This window comes from Pelophylax lessonae (assembly GCF_965119305.1).
Source record: "Pelophylax lessonae genome assembly, chromosome: 3".
Lineage (NCBI taxonomy): Eukaryota > Metazoa > Chordata > Amphibia > Anura > Ranidae > Pelophylax > Pelophylax lessonae.
In genome coordinates this window covers 153,498,250-153,525,896 of record NC_138770.1, presented here as the reverse complement: position 1 = coordinate 153,525,896, position 27,647 = coordinate 153,498,250, and positions in this window count along the sequence as shown.

Sequence of the window (27,647 nt, the reverse complement as noted above, 5' to 3'; positions counted from 1 at the left end):
ATTGTGGAGACTGACAAGGAGGGCAGGGGTGAAGACTGGGTGGAAGATGATGTGGAGGACGATGAGGTCCTCGACCCCACATGGAATGAAGGTCATGCAGATGACCTGAGTAGTTTGGAGGAAGAGGCGGTGGTCGCACAGAGCCACCAGCACAGCAGTAGAGGGAGCAGGGTGAAGAAGCGGAGCGGCCGTGCCCTAGACACTACGCCTGCTACTGCCCAACGCAGCAAGGGACCGAGCGCACCAAAGCCAGCTCAAAGGAGTTCTCTAGCGTGGAAGCTCTTCAGAAGATGTGCTGATGACAGGACACGAGTGGTTTGCACCCTGTGCAATCAGAGCCTGAAGCGAGGCATAAACCTTCTCAACCTGAGCACAACCTACATGATCAGGCATCTAAGTGCAAAGCACGAGCTGCAGTGGAGTAGACACCTTCAAAACCAAGAAAGGTCTCTGGCTCCTCCTGCTTCCTCTTCTGCTGCAGTCTCGGCCTCTCCATCCACCTCTGTAGTGATACCGGCACCTGCCACCCCGCAAACAGACGATCTGTCAGCAACACCACCACCTGGGTCACCAACCATCTCCACAATGTCCCGTGGAAGTGTTCAGCTTTCCATCTCCCAAACACTTCAGAGGAAGAGGAAGTACCCCCCTACCCACCCGCGATCATTGGTCCTGAATGCCAGCATTTCAAAAGTTTTAAAAGCCTTATGTCGGTGGCTGTCTCACAGTACGTCGTGCCCAGCCGCCACTACTTTTCCAGGCAAGCCATCCCTTCCCTGCACAACCAAGTGGGGGAAAAAATCAGGTGTGCACTGTGCAACGCCATCTGTGCTAAGGTCCACCTAACTACCGATACGTGGACCAGTAAGCACGGTCAGGGGCGTTATATCTCCCTAACGGCACACTGGGTAAATGCAGTGGCGGATGGGCCTGAGGCGGATAGCAATTTGGCGCACGTCCTTTCACCACCGAGGATTGCAGGGCGCTTCAGTTTGCCTCCTGTTCCTAACTCCTCCTACTCCGCTTCCTCATCCTCTACCGCCTCCTCATCCGGTCAGCGTAACACCTTCACCACCAACTTCAGCAAGGCCAGGAGTAAACGACAGCAGGCAGTTTTAAAACTTGCCTGTTTGGGGGAAAAACCACACACCGCGCAGGAGTTGTGGAGGAGCATGGAACAGCAGACAAATGAGTGGTTGCTGCCAGCGAGCCTCAAGCCCGGCCTGGTGGTGTGCGATAACGGGCGAAATCTCATAGCAGCTCTGGGCCTAGCCGGTTTGACGCACATCCCTTGCCTGGCGCATATGCTGAATTTGGTGGTGCAGAGGTTCCTTAAAAATTACCCTGATATGTCAGAGCTGCTGCAGAAAGTGCGGGCCATCTGTGCGCACTTTCAGCGTTCTCACCCTCCTGCTGCTCGCCTGTCAGCGCTGCAGCGTAACTTCGGCCTTCCCGCTCACCGCCTCATATGTGACGTGCCCACAAGGTGGAACTCCACCTTGCACATGCTGGAAAGACTGTGCGAGCAGCAGCAGGCCATAGTGGAGTTTTAGCTGCAGCACGCACGCGTAAGTCGCTCTGCGGAACAGCACCACTTCACCACCAATAACTGGGCCACCATGCGAGACCTGTGTGCCTTGTTGCGCTGTTTTGAGTACTCCACCAACATGGCCAGTGCCGATGACGCCGTTGTCAGCTTAACTATCCCACTTCCATGCCTCCTTCAAAAAACGATTCGGGCGATGATGGAAGAGGATGTGGCACAGGATGAGGAGGAGGAGGATGAAGAGGTAACATTTCCAAGGCTTTCAGGGCAGTCATTCGCAAGTGGCTCCGAGGGTGGGTTCCTGCACCCACAAACGCCAGGGACACAATTGTCCAGCAGGGGCACAGTTCTGGAGGATGAGGAGGAGGAGATGGAGGAGGAGATGAAACCATGTTCACAGCAGGGTGGCACCCAGGCCAGCTCATGGCCATCACTGGTGCGTGGCTGGGGGGATACAGAGGACACAGACGATACACCTCCCACAGAGGACAGCCTTTCGTTGCCTCTGGGCAGCCTGGCACACATGAGCGATTACATGCTGCAGTGTCTCCATAACGACCGCCGAGTTGCCCACATTCTAACTTGTGCTGATTACTGGGTGGCCACGCTGCTGGATCCCCGTTACAAGGACAACGTACCGTCCTTAATTCACTCACTGGAGCGCGATCGCAGGATGCGCGAGTACAAGCGCATGCTGGTAGATGCGATGCTGCTGGCATTCCCACCTGACAGCGGGGCCACAGTGGAAGCACAAGGCCAAGGCAGAGGAGGAGGAGGAAGAGGTCGCCAACGCAACCAGGGCACCGCCAGCACCTCAGAAGGCAGGATTAGCATGGCCGAAATGTGGAAAAGCTTTGTCAGCATGCCACAACAAACAGCAGCACCAGCAGCTCATATGGAACGTCTTAGCAGGAGGCAGCATTTCACCAACATGGTGGAGCAGTATGTGTGCACACGCCTACATGTAGTGAATGACGGGTCTGACCCCTTCAACTTCTGGGTCTCCAAATTGGGCACATGGCCTGAGCTTGCCCTTTACGCCTTGGAGGTGCAGGCGTGCCCTGCAGCCAGTGTATTATATGAACGTGTATTTAGCACGGCTGGGGGCGTTATCACAGACAAGCGCAGCCGCCTGTCCAGAGACAATGTGGACAAGCTCACGTTCATTAAAATGAACCAGGCATGGATCCCACAGGACTTTTCCGTACCTTGTGCAGAATAGAGATGGATACCGACCTTACCCAGCCATTGTTCTATTTTTGATCTTTCTCACTCTTTTGGGGTGTACCCTCATTTAAAATGACTGAAAAAAAGCAGTGTTGGCTACCTCGTCCTCCTCCACCGTCGCTTCCACCTACCTCGCCCATAGGTGTGCGCAGCCTATTGCATTAGGGTGTGCACCCCAAAGTTTAAATACACATGCATGTGTTTGCCTACATGTATATGGCCCCGGTACATTACTCTCCCTGCTGGCAAAGTGAAATAGTGTGTGGCACTTCTCTTATGGCAGAGCAGGTCCGAGGGAGATCTTTCCCATCTCCTCACTGGCAAACAGGGCGATAATGCTAATGTGCCCTAGGTGATTAGGGTGTGCCCAGGCACACCCGGCACACCCTGTGCGCACGCCTATGACACCGGCACATCCAACACCACCTCAACCTCCCTCCTACTCCATATGGGCCTCGTCCTTCACAGATGAAGAACATTGTTTTATTTTTCTGTTTTTTTTTTGTTGTTTTAAGTTATTTCCCTATCCACATTTGTTTGCAGAGCACTTGCCATGCTCTTAACTACGTTTTGCTGCCATTTGCAGCACTCTAGCCCTTTCCATTGGTGTTTTAGAGCCATTTTAGTGCCTGAAAGTTCGGGTCCCCATTGACTTCAATGGGGTTCGGTGTCCGGGTAAAGTTCGGAAAAAGTCCGGGACACGGACCCGGACTTTTTTTTCAAGTTCGGCCGAACCCGCCGAACACGGACATCCAGGTGTCCACTCAACTCTATTCACAATACTTCTGACTCTTGGTCCAGCAGGCATGGACAAGGACATTATATTTCTTTCACTGTGCACTGGGTAACTCTGCTGAGAGCTGGGAAGTATGCAGGACAGGGTTAAGTGCTAAAGTTTTTTCTGCCACCACACCTTCAAAAAGCTGTTGCTAATTCTGCTTTATCTGTCTACTTCACCCCCACCTCTTCTTCTTTCTCTATGTCAGTGGTTCTCAACTCGGGTCCTCGGGACCCACAAACAGGCCAGATTTTAAGTATTACCTTGGGGAGATACAGACTAGAATACTGCAATCACTGAGCAGCAATTGAGATCACCTGTGATGTAATTAAGTTATCTTGCAAACATGGCCTGTTCGTGGGTCCCAAGGACCGGAGTTGAGAACCACTGCTCTATGTCCTCTTCTGCTGAATTGTCCTCTGAACCAGCCCTGCTCCCTAAGTGTTCAAGGGGCTACACAAGCAGTCAGGCTAAAAGATGCCATGCAGTGCTTCAGTTTGTCTGTCTAGGGGACAGGAGCCACACAGGGCCAGAGATTCTGTCAGCTCTGCAGGGGCAGGCTGAGAGGTGGTTGACACCACGACAGCTTGAGTTAGGAATGGTTGTATGCGACAATGGCACCAACCTTCTCTCTGCCTTCCGACAGGGACACTTGACACATGTTCCATGCTTGGCACATGTCCTGAATCTGGTGGTGCAGAGTTTCTTGAACAGGTAGCCAGGCTTACAAGATCTTCTGAGGCAGGCCAGAAAAGTTTGTGGCCATTTCCAGTGGTCATACAATGCCAGTGCTCAGCTATCTGACATTCAATGGGAATTCAAACTTGCCCACCAACCGTCTCATTTGTGACATGCCCACCAGCTGGAACTCAACATTGGCAATGCTGCAGCGACTGCACATGCAGCAGCTGGCCATCAATGAGTACCTGTGTGAGTATGGCACAAGGACAGGCTCAGGGGAGCTTGGTTTCTTTTCACCACTCCAGTGGCTGCTGGTAAAGGATGCATGCACTATCCTGTCACCATTTGAGGGGACCACGAGGATGGTGAGCCGTGACGATGTATGCATCAGTGACACTATCCCTGTAGTCTTTCTACTGGAGCACACGCATTGTGGAATCATGGATAGGGCACTTTAGGCAGAACAGCGGGAGGAAGAGGAGGACTTTCCTTATGGCCCCCACAAGGCCCCCTTTATGCAGATATCATTCCTACTGGGCCACAAAACACACAGCAGCAAGAGGAGGAGGATTGTGGCAGCATGGATGTAGAGGATAACATACAACAGTCTTCAAGGGATCGTTGTCATTCCCCAGAAACCCCAGGAGTTGTATGTGGTTGGGGAGAGGTTGCTCCTGACAATGTCATCCTTAGTGACCCAGAGGACTCAGAATCGTATGCCTCTTCAAACTTACGCTGCATGGGCTCCCTGATTCTGCACAACCTGCAAAAGGACCAGAGGATTCGTTATATCAAGGAGAGGGATTATTACTGGTTTGCAACCCTTCTTGATCCACGTTTCAATGGTAAAGTTGCAGAGCTCATCCTGCCTTTGCAGAGGGAGCAGAGGATGAAACATCTTGAGGATGCCTTAAAGAAAAATTTGTGTAACAACTTTCCAGACACTGGGAGTTTAACGTTCTCTAGATGTGTTTATAAGGCATTGTTCAGCCAAAAGGAGAGGTGGAGAAGGCGGCAAGCTGACCAATGCCTTTAAACTACTCTTTAATCCTCAGCACCCAGGGCTGTTGGTTTAAGCAACCACCTGCAGCGTCTCCATCATATGGTGCATGATTATCTAGGGGCAAGAGTGACTTGGCGACCTTTCAAACTGTGCATCCACTGGGTTACTGAGTCTTGAGGATGGACCACTGGCCAGAACTTGCTCAATATGCAATGGAGCTACTGGCCTGTCCTGCTTCCAGTGTGCTTTCTGAATGGACATTCAGTGCTGCTGGAGGTTTTGTGCTGTATAAAAGAGTGCACCTGTCAACAGACTCTGTTGACCAGCTGAGATTTATCAAAATGAATCAGTCCTGGATCAACAGCAGCTATCAAACCCCTGATGCTGATGTAACTGATTGAATTTGCTAGGGGTCTGGCATCCCATGAAGACTGCATATGCTGCCTATCCTATTCCTGAATCTTGATTATGCTAGCTTCCAACAATGTTTTTGGTTTAGGGCACCACCAACACCCAAGGCCCACAGCAGTGGTTAATTAGCTTCTTATTCTTCGTGGGGTGATGTAAAAATAGTATTTTGGAGGCGGTGCCCTTTAATACGCTGGGCCATCGCCTTTCCTGCTTTGTTACCAGTGGCGTATGTTTTGGCTTTAAGCCTACGTTGTGATTTTTCAAATGATTCTAGTAATAGAGAGCGTAATTCATGACTCAGCGTAAGAAGTTGAGTCCGGAGGAGTGGGGTTGGGTGTAATTTGTTTTTGGAGTCCCGCTTCTACTATAGCGGGTGTTAGTTCTTCCAAGCGCTGCTCCCTCTTTCTCCTTAGCCTAGAGCCTAGTTGGATAAAGAAGCCCCTGATGTAGGCTTTGTGCGCATTCCACAGCATCATCGGGTCAGTCACTGAGCCTGTGTTTGTGGTAAAGAATTCTTCAAGTTTTTATAGAGGTATTCTTGGTGCTTGGGGTTTTGTAGTAGAAAGTTATTTGCGTGCCACATAGGTATGTGGGCTTGAAGGTTTGTTTAAGATACTAATGCTCACAGGTGCGTGATCTGACCAGGTGATGGGGTGGATCTGGGATTAATGAACATTTTATAGCAGAGTTAAGATCTATGGCTGTTGGAGGGCGTGGCTACCGCGCGGAAGATGGCTGTGTTCTGAGCCAGCTCCGTGAGGCCACCCGGGAAAACTGCCGCTACTAGGCAGCTTCCGCATCGGACGCCAGCTTCCCGCATCGGTAACTCTCCGCTGTACCACCAGGGATGACTAAACCGAAGAAGAAGACCGGGCAGCTTAACAAGCTGTCCGGCTTCTTCGTCTCCCAGAGTCCTGGTCTCCGCCAACATGGCAGCGGAGGACCGCACAGCCCGCAAGGCGGCAACTCAGGGACCGGACCGCTGGGGAAACTGCCTCCTCTCCCGATCTCACCGCACCGCCGCATGATCGGAAACCCAGACAGTGGACAATCGTCCGGTTCCCCTTCTCCACCATCACCTTCCTCTCGGAGCCCTGTGAAGAATAAACAGCGAAGGGACTCTCCGCCACTCCTACAGGCCAGCACAGGTATGGACACTACAGCCCCACACATGGCTTCTCCTCTCATGCAGGCTCCTTCTACTGACACCATCAGCTCCTGTTCCACAGGGGGGAACCCCATTACAGAATCCAGCATGAAGGACTTGCTTTTCACATTGAGAGCATCCATGCAGGCTGACATACACCTGCAGACACAACAAATAACCACAGAAATTGCATCCCTGGGCTCTGATTGAGGCGGGCTCTGATGGGCTTCGCCTGACGAAGAAGCACGGATGCTCTGAACGCGTGCAACCCCTATTTTTCTCCTGCCAGGAAGTTCTGTCATCAGGGATCAGAAGTCGGCAGCCGGAGCCCTGTTGTGCATGCTCCGCCGCGGCCAGTGACAACTAGCAGCCCCACAGCGGCTCGGCTAAACCTCTGGAACCTCACCACCTTCTCCTATGACCACTATCCTGGAAGAGGAAGATGGATGACCCTAACAGTCTTTGTGTACCGGTCTCACCCAACCTCGGACAGTGAGTCACCAATTTTAACAGTGTTAAATAAACTTGTACTATACTAAGCTGGCGCCGCTCTCTCCTTTCTTGAAGCTCCTGGCCCAGCAGGTTAAGCGCAGACAAGCGAAATCTAGAATCCCTTACCTACTAGATTCGTCCACGGGAGCTAAAATTAGCCACCCACAAAATATAGCGAATGAGTTCGCAAAATTCTACGGAGCTCTGTACAACCTCCGTGATAACCCCTCTGAGCACCAACCACTGCCGGAGGACATAAACCATTTCCTCGCGGCTGTATCTCTCCCGTCCCTATCACCACAACAGCTAAGTATCCTAAATATGCCGATTACAGCGGATGAGATCCGCTCCAGCGTTTCTTCCCTGCGGAAAGGCAAATCTCCCGATCCGGATGGATTCTCCAACGAATTCTACCAAATTTTTATCCAACACCTGAGCCCCGCCATGACTGCAGTCTATAACAAAGCTATGACGACCTCTTCTCTACCGACTGATATACTGAGTGCACATATAGTAACATTGCCCAAGCCTGGTAAAGACCCCGTCACTCCGGCTAACTTCCGCCCCATTTCCCTCCTAAACACTGATGCCAAACTATATGCTCGTATTCTGTCCAAACGCATCCAGTCCATTTTGCCATCCCTGGTCCATAGGGACCAAATGGGTTTTACACCAGGTAGACAGACCTCTGACGCCACGAGAAGACTCTTGGGTATATCTCACCTGGCCCAGATCACCAAAACCCCTTCTGTATTTCTCACCCTCGACGCCAAAAAGGCTTTTGATCGGGTACATTGGGGCTATATGAGAGCGGTTTTGCAAAAATTTGGCTTTGAAGGGCCCATACTATCAGCCATCCTAGTCTTATACTCCTCCCCGACAGCACAGGTGTATACTTCAGGTCTCCTCTCAAATAGCTTTCCTATCACGAACGGTACCAGACAAGGTTGTCCCCTATCCCCTACGATCTTTAACCTGATCATAGAACCTCTGGCGGAGGCCATCCGATCCAATCCTCTTATCCAAGGGTTCCAACTGCCATCTTACCATCATAAGATTAACCTGTTTGCCGATGACGTCATATTGATGCTTACACGCCCAGATAAATCGCTACCGGCGGCATACTCCACACTTCAATCTTTTAGCAGGGTCTCCCTTTATAAATTAAATGCGTCCAAATCTACTGTCCTAAACATTGGAGTCTCTGATCATGTCCAATCTGTCCTCCAATCCTCTGTCCAAATACCTTGGTCTACTGACAGTATTCACTATCTAGGTATCGACTTACCAGCCAACCCATCCAAATTGCTTCAAATTAATGTTCATAGGCTCCTCACGAAGATCGCTAACGATATATCTCACATGGGTAAACCAATGTTGTCATGGAGTGGTAGAGTGGCCTCTTATAAAATGTTTATCTTGCCTCAACTGTTATACTTATTTAGAGCGCTCCCCATACATTTCCCCGCAACATATCTTGACAAATTCTCCAAACAAATGACAGCTTACATATGGAAGGGCAAGCGGCCCCGATGTGCTGCGTCCATCCTGATTAGGAAAAAACAATTCGGAGGTGCTTCCCTACCTGATGTCCCCACTTATTATAGGGCCACAATTTTGGCCCAGCTGCGTCATTGGCTAGTGACATCAGAACCGCCTATATGGGTGGACTTGGAGAGGGACACAGCTCCTGTTTCGGATCTCAAACTATTTCTCCTAAGCGACAAATGGAGGGAGTGGGAAGTTTCTGGCTCCTCTCCCACCATTCAAGCTTCCTTGCGGGTTTGGCCTCGCTCCCCATGCCCATCGAGTGAACGGGATGTGCTTAGCACCACCAATCTACCAGTTACACTTTTGAGCTCCTTCATACCCGACTTACCCATACACTTGTTAATGCAAGGGAATATTACCTCTATACACTCCTTCTACAAAGATGGGTCTCTCATCTCTGTCCCGGACTTGATCAAACAGCATACTCTCCCAAGCCACCTATATTTTCACCTAGTCCGCATTACGCATTTCTTGTCAAAATACCCTCTCCGTACACTCCCCATTGACGGGCAGCTGTGGGATATTCTCACATCGCCTACTCCTAAACACCCTAAACTTTCACACTATTATGATGCGTTGTTAGACAACACTGCTTTCCATAAAACCACCCATATGTTCAAGTGGGATAGAGATCTTGGCAAAACTTTCCCCATCCTTCACTGGAAAAAGGCCATTCAGGCAATCTACAAATTCACCCACTGTGCAAATCACTGGGAGATGACCCAAAAGATAACGAACAGATGGTACTATACACCTTACCGGTTGGCAGGATTCTCACCCTCCCACTCTCAACTATGCTGGCGGGATTGTTCACAAGTAGGAACCTTGGTTCATGTGTTGTGGTCATGTCCGTCCTTGTTGAGCTACTGGAACCAAATCTTCTCGTATATATCCTCGCATACAGGTTGCATACTGTCGCCTTCCCCCGCCCTGGCCCTACTACATATAGGGATACAAGATATTCCACCTCAATTTAGACCTTGGGTTACTCATGTTCTCCTTGCTGCTAGGACAGTTATACTGCGTAAATGGCGGAGTCTAGCAGCACCAAACCTACAAGAGGCAGTGCAGTTACTCAAAACTAATTACCAATTTGAGAAGGCCATCGCTATTAATCATATGCAGTTGACATCTTTCAACACTCTCTGGGATTTCTGGGCATCAACAACAATGCCAAACTAGCTGTGGCAGATCTTTCTATCTGTAATGTATTGCATTGAATATTTGTGATGATGCTGCAATTGTTGTTGAGAACTGTTCTTTATTGTTCTTTATTTCTATGGCTGTTTTCCAAAGAGATGCTTTTTTTAGCTGGTTGGTTCAACCCTTTTGCATTAGGGGAAAGTATATTGATAGACATGGTGTGGTTGGGGCCTGTGTTCTAGGGTGAGAGACTTACGGTCAGAGTTTTCAGCGGTGAAGTCCCGTGGAGGTCCTTGAAGGGTCTGAGGTGAACGTGGAGATCCTGAATAAGCGAAGTGTTGCGTTTTTTTGACGAAGTCTATTTTGGAGAAATAGTGGGTTAGTTATTGTACCAATCAGATGATGACAGAGGTTCAGGTGTGGATAGCACTGCAAGCAGCAAGCAGTATAATAGGAAAAAGGAAGTGGTATAGCAAACGTATGAGCAGGTGGGAAGAAAGGAAAAGAAGAGAGGGAGAGAAAAGACAAAGAAATTGAGAGGTTAACTAAATGCTTTGTATTGGTTGCCGACCAGTTCTGGGGTTAAGTTCAATTAGCATATGTCATCTTGCTGGAGGCCTGAACGGAGATTAATGCTGAAGTAGGTAATGTAGATTTCAGGGGTAGTGGTCAGTTGTGTCTGTGGTTGTTGGAGTGATTCCCGCGGCAATATTGGTCATACTGTGGTGGTTTGGTTTTATAAACTGCATTGAAGTCATCCCTAGGCAGTTCTGGTATGATATCCCAGGATTTCAATGGCCTCATCCCCTCGCTGGAATTAGTGATCGTGTAGGTTGATCCTTTGTGGGTTATTATCAGGGTGGCTGGATGGCGCTATTTATATGGAATTTTTTGGTTGTTGAGGGCTTTGGTAACCATTTTCAGTTGTCTCCTCAGGTTGAGGGTATACAGAGAAAGATCAGCGTAAATGTGTAAATCAGTGTTTGAAGCTGGAAGAGTTTGAAGTGATCTTGTTTTAAACAGTAGGGGTTGGGAGGTGTTGGTATGGGGCGCTACCACCTTGCACAGCGAATTTCTTCGTTGTATGTGATCCAAAGATGAAAGTGCACAGTGCTTATTGGTGAGCAAATATTGTGCGAATTAAAATTATTTTATTGTTAAAATCTTAAATGTGCAATATAGTGCAAATATAAAAAAATATAAAAAGACGGTAATTATCGTGTATCGATTGGATTGTACCGTATATGTATCACTCATCGGATGTAAACAATCATATATAAGTGACCAGTGCAAAAAAGTGCTAAGTGCAATTGAGTGATTTAAACAATAAATTCTTTATTGTGGCCTCCTTTTAAAGAGGAAACTGACATCCGTGGTGAATATTGCAAACACTATGCAGTGTAAAGTGAGAGAATAAAACGCCTGTTGCGTGTGTTGAGAGTGAGGAGTGCTAATACCGTGGGTAAAGCACTTACCAATGTCCTCTCCCTTCTCACTCTAGTATACTGTATCTCCCTTCTCCTGATGCCTGTAAGAGCTGGTTGTTCCGTACATGTAGTTGCGCTTGCATCTAGGGAGTCAGTGTACAAAAGACCAAAAGAGCTTCCATTGCGTAGTATAGTATAACATTGAGGGAAGAAATTAGTATCGACTCACTGTTAGGAAGTTCACCGTCAGCTTGTTTGGTGTGTCTCCAGTGTTTGGCCGCGCGGTGCTTCCGCGTTCCACCGGCCGGAGCCACCTAACCGGAAGTGACGTATGACGCGGCTTTGCCGCTCTACGCGCTTCGTCACTGCGACGTCATCTGGGGCGGTCCAGATGACGTCGCAGTGACGAAACCCGTAGAGCGGCAAAGCAGCGTCATACGTCACTTCCGGTTAGGTGGCTCCAGCCGGTGGAACGCGGAAGCACCGCGCGGCCAAACACTGGAGACACACCAAACAAGCTGACGGTGAACTTCCTAACAGTGAGTCGATACTAATTTCTTCCCTCAATGTTATACTATACTACGCAATGGAAGCTCTTTTGGTCTTTTGTACACTGACTCCCTAGATGCAAGCGCAACTACATGTACGGAACAACCAGCTCTTACAGGCATCAGGAGAAGGGAGATACAGTATACTAGAGTGAGAAGGGAGAGGACATTGGTAAGTGCTTTACCCACGGTATTAGCACTCCTCACTCTCAACACGCGCAACAGGCGTTTTATTCTCTCACTTTACACTGCATAGTGTTTGTAATAATCACCACGGATGTCAGTTTCCTCTTTAAAAGGAGGCCACAATAAAGAATTTATTGTTTAAATCACTCAATTGCACTTAGCACTTTTTTGCACTGGTCACTTATATATGATTGTTTACATCCGATGAGTGATACATATACGGTACAATCCAATCGATACACGATAATTACCGTCTTTTTATATTTTTTTATATTTGCACTATATTGCACATTTAAGATTTTAACAATAAAATAATTTTAATTCGCACATTATATTTGCTAACCAATAAGCACTGTGCACTTTCATCTTTGGATCACATACTACGAAGAAATTCGCTGTGCAAGGTGGTAGCGCCCCATACCAACACCTCCCAACCCCTACATTTCTTTACCCTTGTGGTAAGTTGGAGGCAGCATAACCATCTGATCCCCACACTCTGAATTTTGAAACTGTTGGTTCAGTATTTGTGTTGCTATCCATAGCGCGGGTGCACCCCAAACCCTTTTTTTACCTTGTTTTAAACAGTAACTGCTCCTTTATTTGGAATAGTGCACTTTCATTAAGAAATCTCTAGGAACTGAGTCATCAAGATGTTTGGGTTCGGGGATCCTGTGTATGTGATCAACGGTTTTGTCGATCTGAGATGCCCCTGTGAGTAGTGTGGATATGAGATCGCTTGCATATTTGTGGAGGTCTGATGGAGGTATTGTTTCAGGGATCCCACGTATTTTAATATTGTTGCGATTGGAGCGATCCTCCAGACATGCCAATTTTGCTTTGATCCATCGATTTTCATCAGACTGCTCCCTGTATGTGTCAATTAAATCGTTGGCCATGGTGGTGCACTCTTTCATTCTGGTCTCAATATGGTACACCCTCCCTCCTAATAATTGCATGTCAGAAGTGAACCCATGAATGATGGAAGTAAAACTAGCCATCAGGGAGGAATGCAGGGATAAAAGCATATCTTTCAAAGTGGTGTCGAGGACTGGTTGCCCTGTGGTCGGGAAAGCTGCAAAGCATGATTGTATGTTTAGGCCTGTGTGATCTGGCTGCACTGCAATACTCACTGTGTCTGCGGCCTGGTGTTGAGGATCCAACCACATCCTGGTTTTAGCAGGGCTGTTGAGGATCAGGCTGGTAGGAGGGGATCTTGGGTTAGAGCTGGGTCTGATGCTGTGCTCCATTCTGTTGGGTTCTCATTTGGGAAGTCTGTGTATGAGGAGAAGAGGCGCAAGGCCTTGACGTCAACACCATCTTGGCTTCCCCCCTCCCTTACTGCCGGCTGGGGAAAGAAAGCGATCAGCTTCTTCGGGCATCATTCCTCCTTCCTCTTCCGCGACATCACTGCTCTGTGTTCCCGAGGGGGTAGTTGGTGAGGTTCAGGCGGTGAAGTAGCCAGATGTCCCCTGAATAGCTGGCGTTCTCCTTTCGTTTATGCGGCGCTCTGAGCTCAAGTGGCAATCTCGTCCATGCGCAAGCCATGCCCCCCTGCTCTTACATTTTGAATGTCAATTACTCAGTCATGCAACACTTTACCCATATTAAATTTTCATCCTTTTTTCCACACAAGCAGAGCTTTCTTTTGGGGGTATTTAAACATCACTGGGTTTTTTATTTTTTGAGCTAGAATGATATCTTTGTTTCGGTTTTAAAATGTATTAAATCTAGTAATTTTTCTTCATAAATTCTGGTCAACAGTTATACTGCTGCAAATCTTTGGTAAAAAATAAATAAATACATAAATATATATTATTTGGTCTTTGTGAAGGTTATAGAGTCTGCAAGCTATGGTGTCAATCATTAAAAATAGATCACAACTGATGTACTGAAGACCTCATTTCATCTATTGAGACACTAACTAGCCAGGAAAGTACAAATGACTTCTTTTTGTAAAGTAAAAATTTCAAGGTATTATTTAAGAGGCATGGTGAGTTTTTTGAAGTTGTAATTTTTTCCCACTATTCTTTGCAAAATGAAAATTTTTATTCACAAAATTGTCATATTACCAAGTTATTTCTCACACACTGTATAGGCATACTTGCAGTTACACCCCAAAATACATTCTGATACTCCTCCTTAGTATGACGATACCAGATGTGTGAGACTTTTACACAGCCTGGCCACATACAGAGGCCCACAATCCAAGTAGCACCTCCAGGAGTTCTAGGAGCATAAATTACACATATAATTTTCTGACAACCTATCACAGTTTTGAAGGCTCTGAAACACCAAGACAATGGAATCACCCTCATAATGACCCCATTTTGGAAACCAAACACCCCAACGTATAATCTTTGAGGCATTATGAGTCTTTTCAACATGTTATTTTTTCCACAAGTTTTTGGAAAATGTTGAAAGAAAATAAAAACGCATATTTTTTTTACACAAAGTTGTCCATTTATAAGATAGTTCTAACGCATAGCATGTTCATAGCAAAAATTACACTCCAAAACACATTCTGTTACTCCTCCTGAGTAAGGCAATACCACATGTGTGAGACTTTTACACATAGCCACATACAGAGATCCAAAATTCAGGGAGCACCGTCATTTCCTGGCTATCCATTACACTTTTGTGAAGCACTGCAGGGCACTGATAAGCACTGTAGTGGCACTGATGTGGCACGGATGAGCACTGATGTGGCATGAATGTGGCATGGATGAGTACTGACGTGGTATGGATCTGGCATGATTGAGCACTGACGTGGCATGGATGTGGCAGAGATGATCACTGACAAGGTACAGATGTGGCACAGATGAGCACTGATGTGGCATAAATGTGGCATGGATGAGCACTGATGTGGCACAGATGTGACACAGATGAGCACTGGCATGGCATGGATGAGCACTGATGTGGCATAGAGAGGCACGGATGAGCACTGATGTGGCATGAATGAGCACTGATGTGGCATGGGTGTGTCATGGATGAGCACAGATGTGGCACAGGTGAGCACTGAGGTAGCATAGGTGGGCACAGATAAGGCATGGAGGGGCATGAATCAGGCATGATTGAAGCATGGATGGGCATGATTGAGGCACAGATTAGGCATGGATGGGCATGATTGAAGCACTGATTGGCATGACTGAGGCATGATTGACGCATGACTGAGGTATGACTGAGGCATGATTGAGGCATGACTAAGTTATGATTGAGGCTTTAATGAGGCATGGAGGAGGCAGGGGTGGGCAGTGCTGCAGTTTCTCTCCACTCCACGTACGCTGTACCAATCACTGTGTACAGCGTGCAAGGAGAGAACTGAACCAGACATGGGTCGGTTTTTTGACAATTGATCACCGCTGTCATTGGCCCTTTACCATGATCCATGATGCTCCAGGTCCTGTGGACCCAGCGAGCATGGAGAATTCTGTATGTGCGCCCCAGAGGGCACATGGGAAGTGCGATTCTGGGAGGGAATCATTGACGTCATTGTATGCCCTCCCAAAAAAAGCAGACCACGCTGTAGCCATTATTTGGCTATGACCCGGTCGGCAAGTGGTTAAATAGTCAAAAGGGGCTGGCTGTGGGCTGGACTAATAAAGCAGGTAATGGTAACTAGGTTAATCACTGTGGAAACGAGTGGCTAATAATTAACCGACAGCTGAGCAGCCACTGTGCACTGAAAGAAAAGAGCTGCTTGTAAATAGCAAGAGCCCAGCCCTGACAGTATAGTAGTGTTTGTAGGGGAGCACATCAAGGGAACAGAATACACAACAAATTTTACAAGGAAGTGCGATAAAATCTTGATGCAATTTTTAAATAAAATATTTGTCTATATAACATTTAAGAACATATAGAAATCATTTTAATATCCATTTATCTATTTACCTGTCTTTTTTTATAATTTTCTGATTTTCTAATTACAGTATGGTCATAGCCTCAGTATAAATTATGACAGCTTGGTAGGTGGGGCGCATCACTGCATATATAGGTATATTTTCTTTCCAAGAAATAATGCACAGTATGCTGTGATTTATGAAATTTTTAGGTGGTTACGGGAGATATCATGTTGCTTTTTTCATGTCTCCATTTTTTCCCTTCATCTCTGCAGATGCACAACCAGATTTAAATTTTTGGTGCCAAGTTAGTTAAATATATTTCCACGAACTGTTGCAGAACAAGTGCCAGCGTTAGGAAGAACAGATGGTCAGATGCAGCGTCTGTTCTATTGTTCGATGACATATAACAAGCAGTGCACAGGTTTTAGTACACGATTTTACCATTCCAAGCAGCAATTTTACTTTGCATATTCTTAGATTTCAAGATTAGATGTGTTATACTACATTGTTTAGTTTTGTGTTTTATTGAGCTGATAGAGAACAGTTGTTCATGATGGTAGTTTTTCTAACAGCATGTGGATTATGTTTTAGTTTAGACAATTTTAGTATATTTCCCAGTGCAGTAATTTATGTAGATTATATTTAAGAGTAGGCTTCCTAATTATCAGTGACTGCCCCAGAGGAGCTTATATTCTAACATTCTACTATAGGCGAGCAAGAACTGATATATACACAGTCCAGGGAAAATTTGGGTCAGGTCAGAAGTCAGTCAAATTCATCTTGTTATTTTTGGATTGTGGGAGGAAAATTAATAACTTAAGGAAACTCAACAACAGTGTTACCTAATTATTATTATTTTTACTACCATTTTTCATACTTTGCTTTGGTTGTAAATAAGATAGAGTGAGATATAGAAATGAATCTCCAATCATGTCATTAAAATTTGGCTTAATCAGCTCATTGATATGTGAGCAGCACAAATCAGAGCCACTCTGAACAATCTGAATCTGATAAATGTATTTCTTTGTAGTAGCTGGATACTAGGCAACAGGGCAAAAGGAAAGTCAGTGAAGGTCCTTAAACAGAAGCAACCCACTCCAATATCCAAAATCTTAAAGGGGACTTTCGTGGTATGTGGTGTGATTTTGAAGCAACCCCAACAGTCAAAATTACAATACTGTAATAATGATATTACCTCAAATGCTTATTTTGTTATCTGCAGCCTAACAACATGTACTGGTTAACTTTGTTCTCAAAGTCAAACATATAAACATATAAATAAGAGTCCTAGCTTAGAGAGCTGTTGTAGATGTTACAATACAGCTTCACTAAACAATATTGAATAGATGTAATTTAATGTTTAAACTGTTAACTTCTAATTGTCAAGTGCAATCAAATGCTGTCTTTTGGTGGTCCAACTTACACCTTTAATGTAATCCTGAAATATTCATTGGTTACCAAAGTCAGAAACCATAGCAGGTTTATTAATTATTATATATTGCTGTCTGGATTTCTTTTAGTTCAATAAGACATCACTGATTGTGGTTAAAAGATAATGTAGATGCATGTGGTGCAGTCAAAGAAAATGCACAAGGTTTGAAATTCTTATGTTTGATAAGCAATACAGATATTATCTATCTATATACGTCTATTTTATTTGGTTTTGATGGGATCCACTCCTTCTTTTCCTCCAGTAGTAACCCAAAAGCCAAGTCTGTAGTTGTGGGCTAAACCTAAAGTGGCATTGATTTGGGGGAGCTGCCTTCTATTTTTTGATCAAATTACATTTCCATACCAGGCTGCAAAACAATCTAAAAAAGCAATAAATTAAAAAAAAAAAAAAAAAGATGATGCATACAGTACCTTCTGCCTTAAAAATAGTCTGCACTCTGGAAGTGTGAAAGAAGTTTGGTCCTCTACAAAAATACTTTTGCAGAAAACCAGAAAATATGCTAAAAATATGTTGAACTCCCATAAATAGTGTTTAGTGCATTTTACGGCTGCTTTCTATATGACTTGACAACAGGTGCACTTTAAGGAACCGGCCATAGACAAAAAGTTAAGGGTAAAAAATGTCAGTACTAAGAAAATAATTTCAAACTATTCATGGATAAGCCCAGTAAAATGGCTGAAATTCTATAGCCGGATTCCAGAAGGTGTAATACAATATATAGCTTAAAACAAAGAAAGGTCTTTTCATCCACAGCTGCAACAAACAGGAAAATAATGAAAGTCAGACACCTGGTAAATGTGTGCCAATAATAACACCACGGTATGATAATTTTACTACAGACATTTCCAACCAACGTGTTGATGTCCCCATCAGAGTGCTTGTATTGGCTAACACAATAGCATATGGCCTAGTCAGAATGAACAAGAGTCTGGCTTTGGAAGGCAGTGTTGAGAGTCATACATCTAGATTTGAGAGAGAATTCCACAAAGTTTGTTTCTCTGTGAGTATACATAAATACTGTCTCCTTTCACAATAGAGTTGGGTTAAAAAATATCTCCAGTAAGAGTTAGAGCGGAGCTAAAGTCAAAGTTTAAAACATTGTTAGCAGGTAGGTTCCTATGGCAAAGGAGACTTTACATGTCTCATATAGACATGTGCTATTCAATTTGTTACAAATCGAAATTCAGACAAAAATTTCAGTATTCGGAGATTTGGATGTATTCATTTGTTTCATTTGGACCTTTTGATAATGTTTGCAGCATCCTTAAAATGTAACGACATAACAAATAATCCAAATTGATTCAGATCAATTTTGATTCCATGTTACATCAACATTTTCCATTATTAAAAAAAAAATGCACTACATATGAAATGGAAACATATTGCAATAAATACAGTTGTGTTTTGGTTGGATGGAGGTGGATCCATCAGAATATCTGAATCATAACATAACAAAAGAATCCGAAATTCATTTTGTTCCATTCATTATGTTATGATCTGAAGATTCTAAAGGATCCACCTCCATCCAACCCAAACAGAGTGCATAAGTAATCTCCAGAAATAATGAACACGTTAAAACAAATATAGCCAATCTTCAAAAATAACTTCTGAAATAAGAATTGATTTAGAACAATGAATGTACATAACAAATCTGAATATACAAAATTAATTCTGAAAATGAATCATTCTAACATAATGAATATGATGAAATGAAATGAAAAATTCTACACTGACTGCCAGTAGAACTCTGGACTTGGAAGAAGACAGAAAGAAGGTGGCAGAAGCAAAGATAACATTTCAGCATCATCCTGATTCACTCACATAAGTGTTTAAAAAACTTGCTGGCCATAAAGAATCAAAAGATATCCACTGAAGCCAATAAATTATTGACAAGGAGAAAAGGGATGAGAGAATTTATTATTAAAGGGTATGTAAACCCTAACAAAGGATTTCTCTTACATGGATCTTTGGTCTGTTCGATATACCATTGACAATGCATGCTTTATTTATTTGAGAGTGCTAAGATACCTATTGATTTTGCCAGAGATCTTGTTAGTTCATAACTTCTCATGTTGTTTGCTGGTGCTGTTATCAGTTACATTGTTCTCTGAGGACTATAGAACCATGCTCTTCTGTGTTATGGAAAATCGTAGAGAAGCAGTGTCCTGTAGTCCTATCCTTTTTTCCTATCCTAAATCAGTAAGGTTTAGATATGCTTTACCTCCCTGGCGGTCTGATTATGTCAGATTTTTTTATCTAAAAGCGGTACAATGTTTTGAATGGAAATATGTTGTTTTATATTTTAGGCCTGTAATTCTTAGGAATAACTCACTTAAATCTTTCCAAACAAGAGTCTAGTAAACATCCCAGGTATGATAACGTTTGAAACATGAAATCATAAAATATAATATAGTGAAAATAAATTTAGTCAAATTCTTCATTGTTTTCGAAGTGGAGATATTTCATTATGAGGGAGAATCTTTACTCTGACATGACCGTGCCAAAGAATGGAGTGGCAAGTAGTGTATTGGTTGTCCAATACCACTTCTGCAGGGGGTTGCCCACCACTCCCATTAGGCCCAGAAATTTCCAAATGTCATCTTGGGCACTGGTTCCCAATTTCTGCATCTTGAAAACTTCCGATGTGTAGCCAATTGTTGCTCTTTGTACCAGTTTGTCTCGGTAACTATTTTTTCAATAACCTCATCGGTCAGAAATAATTGTAGGTATGCCAAGGGGTTGTCATGGTCAACGTCAACTTTCATACCAGGTGCTCCAGTAAATGGGAATCTTGGGAGCGCTGCCTGATCCAAACCGCAGTCAATAGAGCACCAATTTCCCACATCACTGAGCTCATTTGCAGATTTTACATCAATTTTAGTACCTGATGACTAATTTTCCCATGAATCACTATCGCTCAGTTCTTTAAATAATTCTGATTCACTAAAAAATGTAAAAAGTGGTTGAGACCAATACAAGACTCCAAACACTCGCCCAGCGCTCCTTATAAAAGGGATAAAACCGCACAATAGATATAAGATGTAATGAAACGCATAAAATTTGCTGATTGCAGCCGCTGTAGTAAAAACAATATATGAAAAATGATGTAACCAAATACTGTAAAGAATTCTTAGATAGGTATAGTCCAGCACTTAATTGCATCCAGCAGCGCTCAATATATCAAACATTGTCCGTTTAGACTTCAACTGTTCTCTGAACCCTATACATATATATATAGATTTACCGAAGGCTCCACAAATGTTCTGGAATACTCCAGGCTTCTATGCCTGTAGACGCTGCAAAGCATGTCGGCAAGTAAACACGCACTTTAGGGGTCTGACCTCCTTCACATCCAATGCCAATGGCAGGACCTTTGAAATCAAAGAAACTATAACATGCATGTCCACACATGTTGTACACGGCATGGAGTGCCCGTGCGGCATGATTTATATCGGCCGCACAAAAAGGAAACTTGGTGTAAGGATTGCAGAACATATCTACAATATATGTATAGGGTTCAGAGAACACAGTGTCCCTTTACATTTTAGGGATAAACACATGAGGGACCCCTCGGGACTAAAGTTTTGGGGGATTGAAAAAATGCCCCGCTCTTGGCGTGGTGCCAACAGGGTCAGAGAATTATCCAAAAAAGAGACGGAATGGATATATCGGACAAATGCCTTAGTACCGAATGGTTTAAATGTGGATTTAGACCTAAATTGTTTTTTAAGTAATTTTTAAGGGGTTTCTTTCTTCCCCCCCCCCATTTTATATATTTTTTAATTTAGACAACATCTCGTCATCATCCTCTCCAGCTTCATACTATTTATTGAGTCATTTAAGCAGTGACCACCTTTGAAACACAATTTTTTCAAATATCTCTGGTATTTTTTATATTGTTTATATAATTGTTTTATACAAATCAATTTCTTATATATATTCCTCTATATATATACTTTTAAGAAATATATGTGGTTTTAATGGATTGATTTTACATATCACTTTTTCATATATAGTTTTTAGGCAATCTGATGCCATTTGTGTGTATGTTATTATGGTTGCTTTTAAATTTAAGCAAATTGGAGGTTTTAAAATGTATACTTTCTACCGTGCAATATCATATATGCGGGATAAGATATATGCATAAAATATATTCCGATATGATTTGGGAGTATATCAGTGTAATATTGGATGTACACCTGATTTTAAAATGGTACATGTATTTCTATCCTAACAGATAACTAGGACTGCCCCCCAGTGACATTGATGATTAAAATGATCATTGGCTTTAAACACTCAGAACGAGGGTTGCTGGCCACGGCGGGGATGGTATCTCCATGCCGACAGACATTCAGTCACATCCGCCTGGTAAGGAACAACATCCGGGGCGAACGCTCCGGATGTAGTCATATCGGCAATAGCGGAAGCGGTTCCGCCGGAAGTGACGCAGGGACGTCCGGTCAAAGGGTTGTTTACCTTTGACATCACTTCCGGTATCGCGAATACTGGAAGTAGGGTGATTTGGTGAGGGAGGAGCGATCACAATACATAGCGGGATCAGTCCTAGTCATCTTTGGTATAAATATGGGAGCCGTTTACAGCATGCCTGGTCCTCAGTTGAAGTCTAAACGGACGAAACGCGTCAGAACACAGGCATGCTGTTTCCCTGGTAACCACAAGAAGTTTTGGCTAGGTTCCGGATCTCACCCCAGAGGAGGCTGGAATATTTTTATGCAGCAGTGGTGAGCTGGCCATAACCAATGGGTTACTACTATTTGCTTGAAAGATCTGTTCATATGTAAGCATATTGGATTTGGGGTTTTACTTTGGAGTGATTTGTGCAATAAATGTTGAAACGGTATCACACTATTGTGCCCCCATCTTTATTTCCATGACACATCCTGATCCATGATTGGAGCACGTATGTGGAGGTCATCCGGTACTGACGGGATATCCAAAGGTGTCAAGGGTCCAAGCAACCAATGCTTACAGGCGTATTTTCATAGTATTTCTGGTGAGTGCCCACTCCTAGGGGGGTCACGTTTGGTGTGGTGAAGGTTGGAACCTGATTGCAGACATCAAAACACCGGGAATCACTATTATATGAACTGTCAGATTTTATGAACATTTGACTAAGTCAAAAGACAGTCTTTTCCTTTTGAGGACTATATGATCTGTGATATATGTTTGATATATTGAGCGCTGCTGGATGCAATTAAGTGCTGGACTATACCTATCTAAGTATTCTTTACAGTATTTGGTTACATCATTTTTCATAAATTCTGATTCACTGTCGCTGTTTTCCAGTTCATCCAAAAAAAAGCCTTTGAGCTAAAAGAACACTTTTTGAAAGCCATGGACGTTCTTAATTTTCCAGGCACAATGAACCGCAAAAGGACAGGCAGGGCAATGGAAAAGCCACTAGGTGAAAAGCTGTGGTGAAATGGCATGATACAAAGTTGTAATCTTAAAAGATTACACTGTATAATGTCATTTGTTTTATTTATTTTTTGAATCTCCCGCCAGTTCCCCCCCCTTGTGTCGCGGCGCTCACAGGGAAGTGAACCGGAAGACAGGTGACTGTATCGGCCGGATCACACAGAGGGAGGACAGCAGGAGGATGGCGGGGGGAGGACGGCGGGGGAATCATTGTGGAAGATAAGTGTGATTGTGGGATAATCCCGAGTGTGGCTCGGGGTTACCACTTTTGGCACTGTATACTAGCTCCGAGCCACTCTCGGGAATACCACCAGGGAGGTTAAAGCAAGTACATACACCATCAACTGTAATACACAAGCTGGCAGCCTCCTACCAAGGCTTTAGCATGGACAATCCTAATAAGCACTTAAAGTAGTTCTAATTTTTTTTCCAAAAATGAAAAACATGTTATACTTACCTGCTCTGTGGAATGGTTTTGCACACAGAGTGGCCCCAAACCTCCTTTTCTGAGGTCCCCCAGTGGCACTTTTCACTCCTCCTCTGAAATCAGCAGAACCTGTGAGACCTGGAAGAGGGGAGAAGAGCTGCTGCAGATGGGACAGCACTGGATGAGGGGGTTTACTGGGAGAGCAACTATTGAAAGTTTTTTTACCTAAATACAGAGAATGCCATTAGCCTTTTAGAACCACTTTAAGAAGGTTATAGGGACAGAAGTCCCTATACCTATCCAGTTGATTAACCTATCTCTTTTGGATTCAGTGTGTTAGCCAGTAATACATTTCAAGTTCTTGGTCTGTGGACAGCTAAGAACTTTAACTTTACTAAACTCCACCTATCTGCAAACCCTTTAGTTAGTCATTTTGTGTTTGATGTCATTAGATTTCCATTCTCCCTTCTCCTCCCTTTCCCATTTTCTCTCAAGCAAAGATAGATCTCACAATGTTATGTTGGCTATAGATATTAGATGGCAAGCAGATGTGTGTGTGCTGTCTGAAGTGTATTTCTTAAAAACACACTGGGGTTGATTTACTAAAACCGGAGAGTGCAAAATCTGGTACAGCTGTTCATGGTAGTCAATCATCTTTTAACTTCAGCTTGGTCAGTTAGGCTTTGGTAAAAAAAAAGAAAAAAATTAAAAACTTGAAACTGATTAGTTTCTATGCAGAGCTGCATCCGATTTTGCTATCTGCAAAACCCTACTGTCATTTTGCCAATTCAGGGGTGATTTTTTTAAATGATAGGAGCAAAAAGAATCTGCAGGAGTTGCACGTGGCAACCAATCAGTATTTATCATTTATTTTCAAAGCTTAACCAAACAAGATAGAACATAGAAGTGGATTGGTTACTATGCCCAGCTTCTCCAAATTCTGTCTGCTTCACTTTAGTAAAGCCCCCTCCCCTCCCCCCCAACTGCTTTACTCAGATCCTTTAACTCAATTTCTCACAACTCTTTGGGTTTCTGTACATGCTCAGGGAGTATAAATCCAGAGGCAGCTGGGTATCTGAGGTATAAAAGCAGAGGTAGCTGGGCAAATGATGTGCAGCCGTCTGAGAAGAGAGAGTGAGAGAGGTGTTTAGGCAGCCTAATAGCACACATCTTCTCCAGAAGATACAGCTATTTTGGGGGGCACCTCCCTAATTGCTACCAGAGTACTCCAATTCCAATAGGGAGGCCCTTTGTCCTTGGGCCTTGGATACCCCTAGTTGTTCACAAGTGTTACCAGAGCTACCCTGGACTTCACTGTCCAGGGTAGCTCTGGTTGTGAACTGTTTTAATCAAGTAGTGATTCTCAGCTAGATTGTCGTTGGTTTAGAACCTTTAGAAAGACTATACTATGGACCCACATGTTGCCCTGGTTGGTCACAGGGACATTACACATAAGAGTCTATTTTGTGCAACTTTCATAATTAGACTCTGCAATGTTTGCCTTTTCTTTGTGGTCTTGAACTTGTTTCATATTATTCTGCAGTGTATACATGTTTTTACCACCCTGGAATAATTTTGTATTATTATTATTTCTATATTCTCACCTGTTTAGTAAACGGTATCTTTTGTCTAATGCATTGCATTTTAAAGTAGATTTAGTTGAATGGCAAATACGGTATAAAGGCCTTTTTTCCATCATGCTGCAATGCTGTTTATTGGTTGGAACAGACTCTATTAAAAACTGTTGATTTTTGTTTGCACTCCAAAATTTAGCCTGTCCAGGTAGAAACAGTATCTCAGTATAGAATACAGTAAATGAATATTACATTTTAATGTATTACACCATGCACTCAGCCCCAATTTTATCTCTGGGGAAAAATGACCTGTGAGGTGGGGAATCTTGAACCACATGACTGATGATGGCCAAAAATATGTTTATCAGCAGGACAATGTAAAGGGAAATGGGTATGTGCCAAGTGCAACAAACAAGAGGGTAATCAGTTTACTCAATTAAATGAGGATGGTTTGCCTTTGGTCACAAAACTTTTCATCTTCCTTTCCCTTCAGATTGTTTTATTGAATAAGCATATTTTTTTCAATAAATGTTTAATTATTCTCTTAAAGATTTGCCATCTGCATATGTTTACAACGTATGCAAATAGAAGCACTTATATATAAAATATAAAGCAAATGAGACATTTCCCTGCAGAAGTTTACAACAGGCACTGTCATTTGGTCCATGGCTATTGTGGGTTATGCGGTTGTATTCACTTATTCACCAGAAATGGAACTGATGCATTCAAATGTATACTCTAGGGAACCTCCATGCCCAGAATTTTCACGTGTATTCAATAAGCCCATATTATGAGATCTCTGCATTATGCCAAATGTCCATATTTGGAATGATTTGCTTCCAGCAAGGCAATCAGTTGTATTTGTATGTAATTTGGGCCAATTACGTTTTTCCAAGCTTTAAAAAAAGCAGCAATTATGCAAATCATCTGAAGAAAAAAATGAAATGAGGAGGCTCAGATAAATGAAAAGGGGGTTTTGCTGGAGCCAAGGACAGGCGCTGTCACACTCCTCAGAACAGCGATCTCTTTATTGTATTAAATAGAAGCAGTCAAACACTCTCTTCAGTTTGCATCGCCGCTTATATTTTTTTTGATGTGGGCACAGAAAGCCACTTCTAATGCCAACAAGAAATTCAGTATGTGTCCAATATTGTGATGGATTTTTACTAAGCTGTTGTGCCTATTTAAATTATATTTACAACATTAGCTAGCAGTTGCTAGCTCTATTAATGATGACAATTATATTTCTCATGCCAGCCCCTAGTTCAAGTTTTTATTAACTGCGTATTGTAAACTAAATCTTACATGTATCTTTTTTTTTTTTACAGCTTCTTTTCAGTTACCTCATCAATTCACCTGTTTTTTAAGTGGCATTTTCCAATTAACCTGATGTAAAATGTAAAAATAAGGAAGATACGTTAATAAAGAGGTAACTTCAGTTAATTCGTGAAACCAATAAGAAAGCTGTTAATCTAATAAACTTTTCAACATTGCTACTCAATTTTGAGTGTATGTTCATGAGTGAGTGTTTGTTTATGTATATTTTCTGAAAAAAATATTGTAAAAATATTGTAAAGCGTAGATGCTTTCCACAATATACAAGGAATCGTTTTTGTTAATCAAATAATAAATTACAAAGTGCATAAAACAGCAAAAAAAAAAAAAAACTAAACAAATCAAATTAATATTTTGGTATGTCTACCGTTTGCTTTTAAAACAAAAAGCCTAATTTTTCCTAGGTGAACTTGTACACAATAATTCAGCGAGTTGGATGTTCAAAACATTTAGAAGAACTAATCAGAGTTATTGGTATTAGGCATCTGCCTCTTCATGTTACACACAGGCTCCATGTCATTGAGATCAAGGCACTGTGAAGACCTTCCAATTTTTTCCAGGGCTTCTTCTTGCTGAAGATAGTTCTTACGCTGGTTGTATGTTTGGGGTTATTGTCCTGCAGCACAATTCATTTAGGACCAATCAGACACTTTCCCGATGTTAGTGCATTATGGATAAGCATCGGTCTATACAGCATTGAAGAAACCTTTAATTCTGACAAAATCCCCAACTACATGTGCAGAAATGAAGTTCTTAAAGCGGAGTTCCGGGCAGAGAAACAATTTTTTTCTGAACATACCCCCGGGACAGTCAGGGCTAGCACATTCCACAATGGCTAGCCTCTGATCTGTCCCGGTTCGCACTTACCTGTAAGAAGAAATACTTACTTAGAAATTTTCTTCCACAGCGTTTCCATCTCGGTTGTGGGCAGCTGAAGCCGGCGCGGTCCTCTTCTCTGTCTTCTTCCGCGTCTTCGTGTCCCAGAATGCACTGCACCGGCCCCTCTCGTCACTTCCGGTGCGGCGCCGCATTCCTAAACAGCTTCTGGGCATGCAGGGGAATGCGGCGTCGCCCGGAAATGACGAGCGGGGCCGGTGCGGCGCATTGATTCCTGGGAGCTATGACGTTTAGCTCCCAGGAATCATCGCGAGGCAGGAAGTGACGGGGTGAGCCTCGGCGCTGGAGGAGGAAGCTGTCATAGGTGAGTATTTACGATCTTCAATAAAAAGGTGAGTAAACAAAAAATAAAAAATAACTATCCAATTCCTTTTCAGGTGAGGCATACCTAGCGGAGGGGCACAAAAAAAAAATCTTTTTTGTGCCCGGAACTCCGCTTTAACCTGAAAGGAACCTTGCACATGTTTACTCCTGCATGCGTATACTCATCCTTGCATCACTCTCCAGGCCTTCAATGAACAAACTTTCTTCTGGTACAGTCAA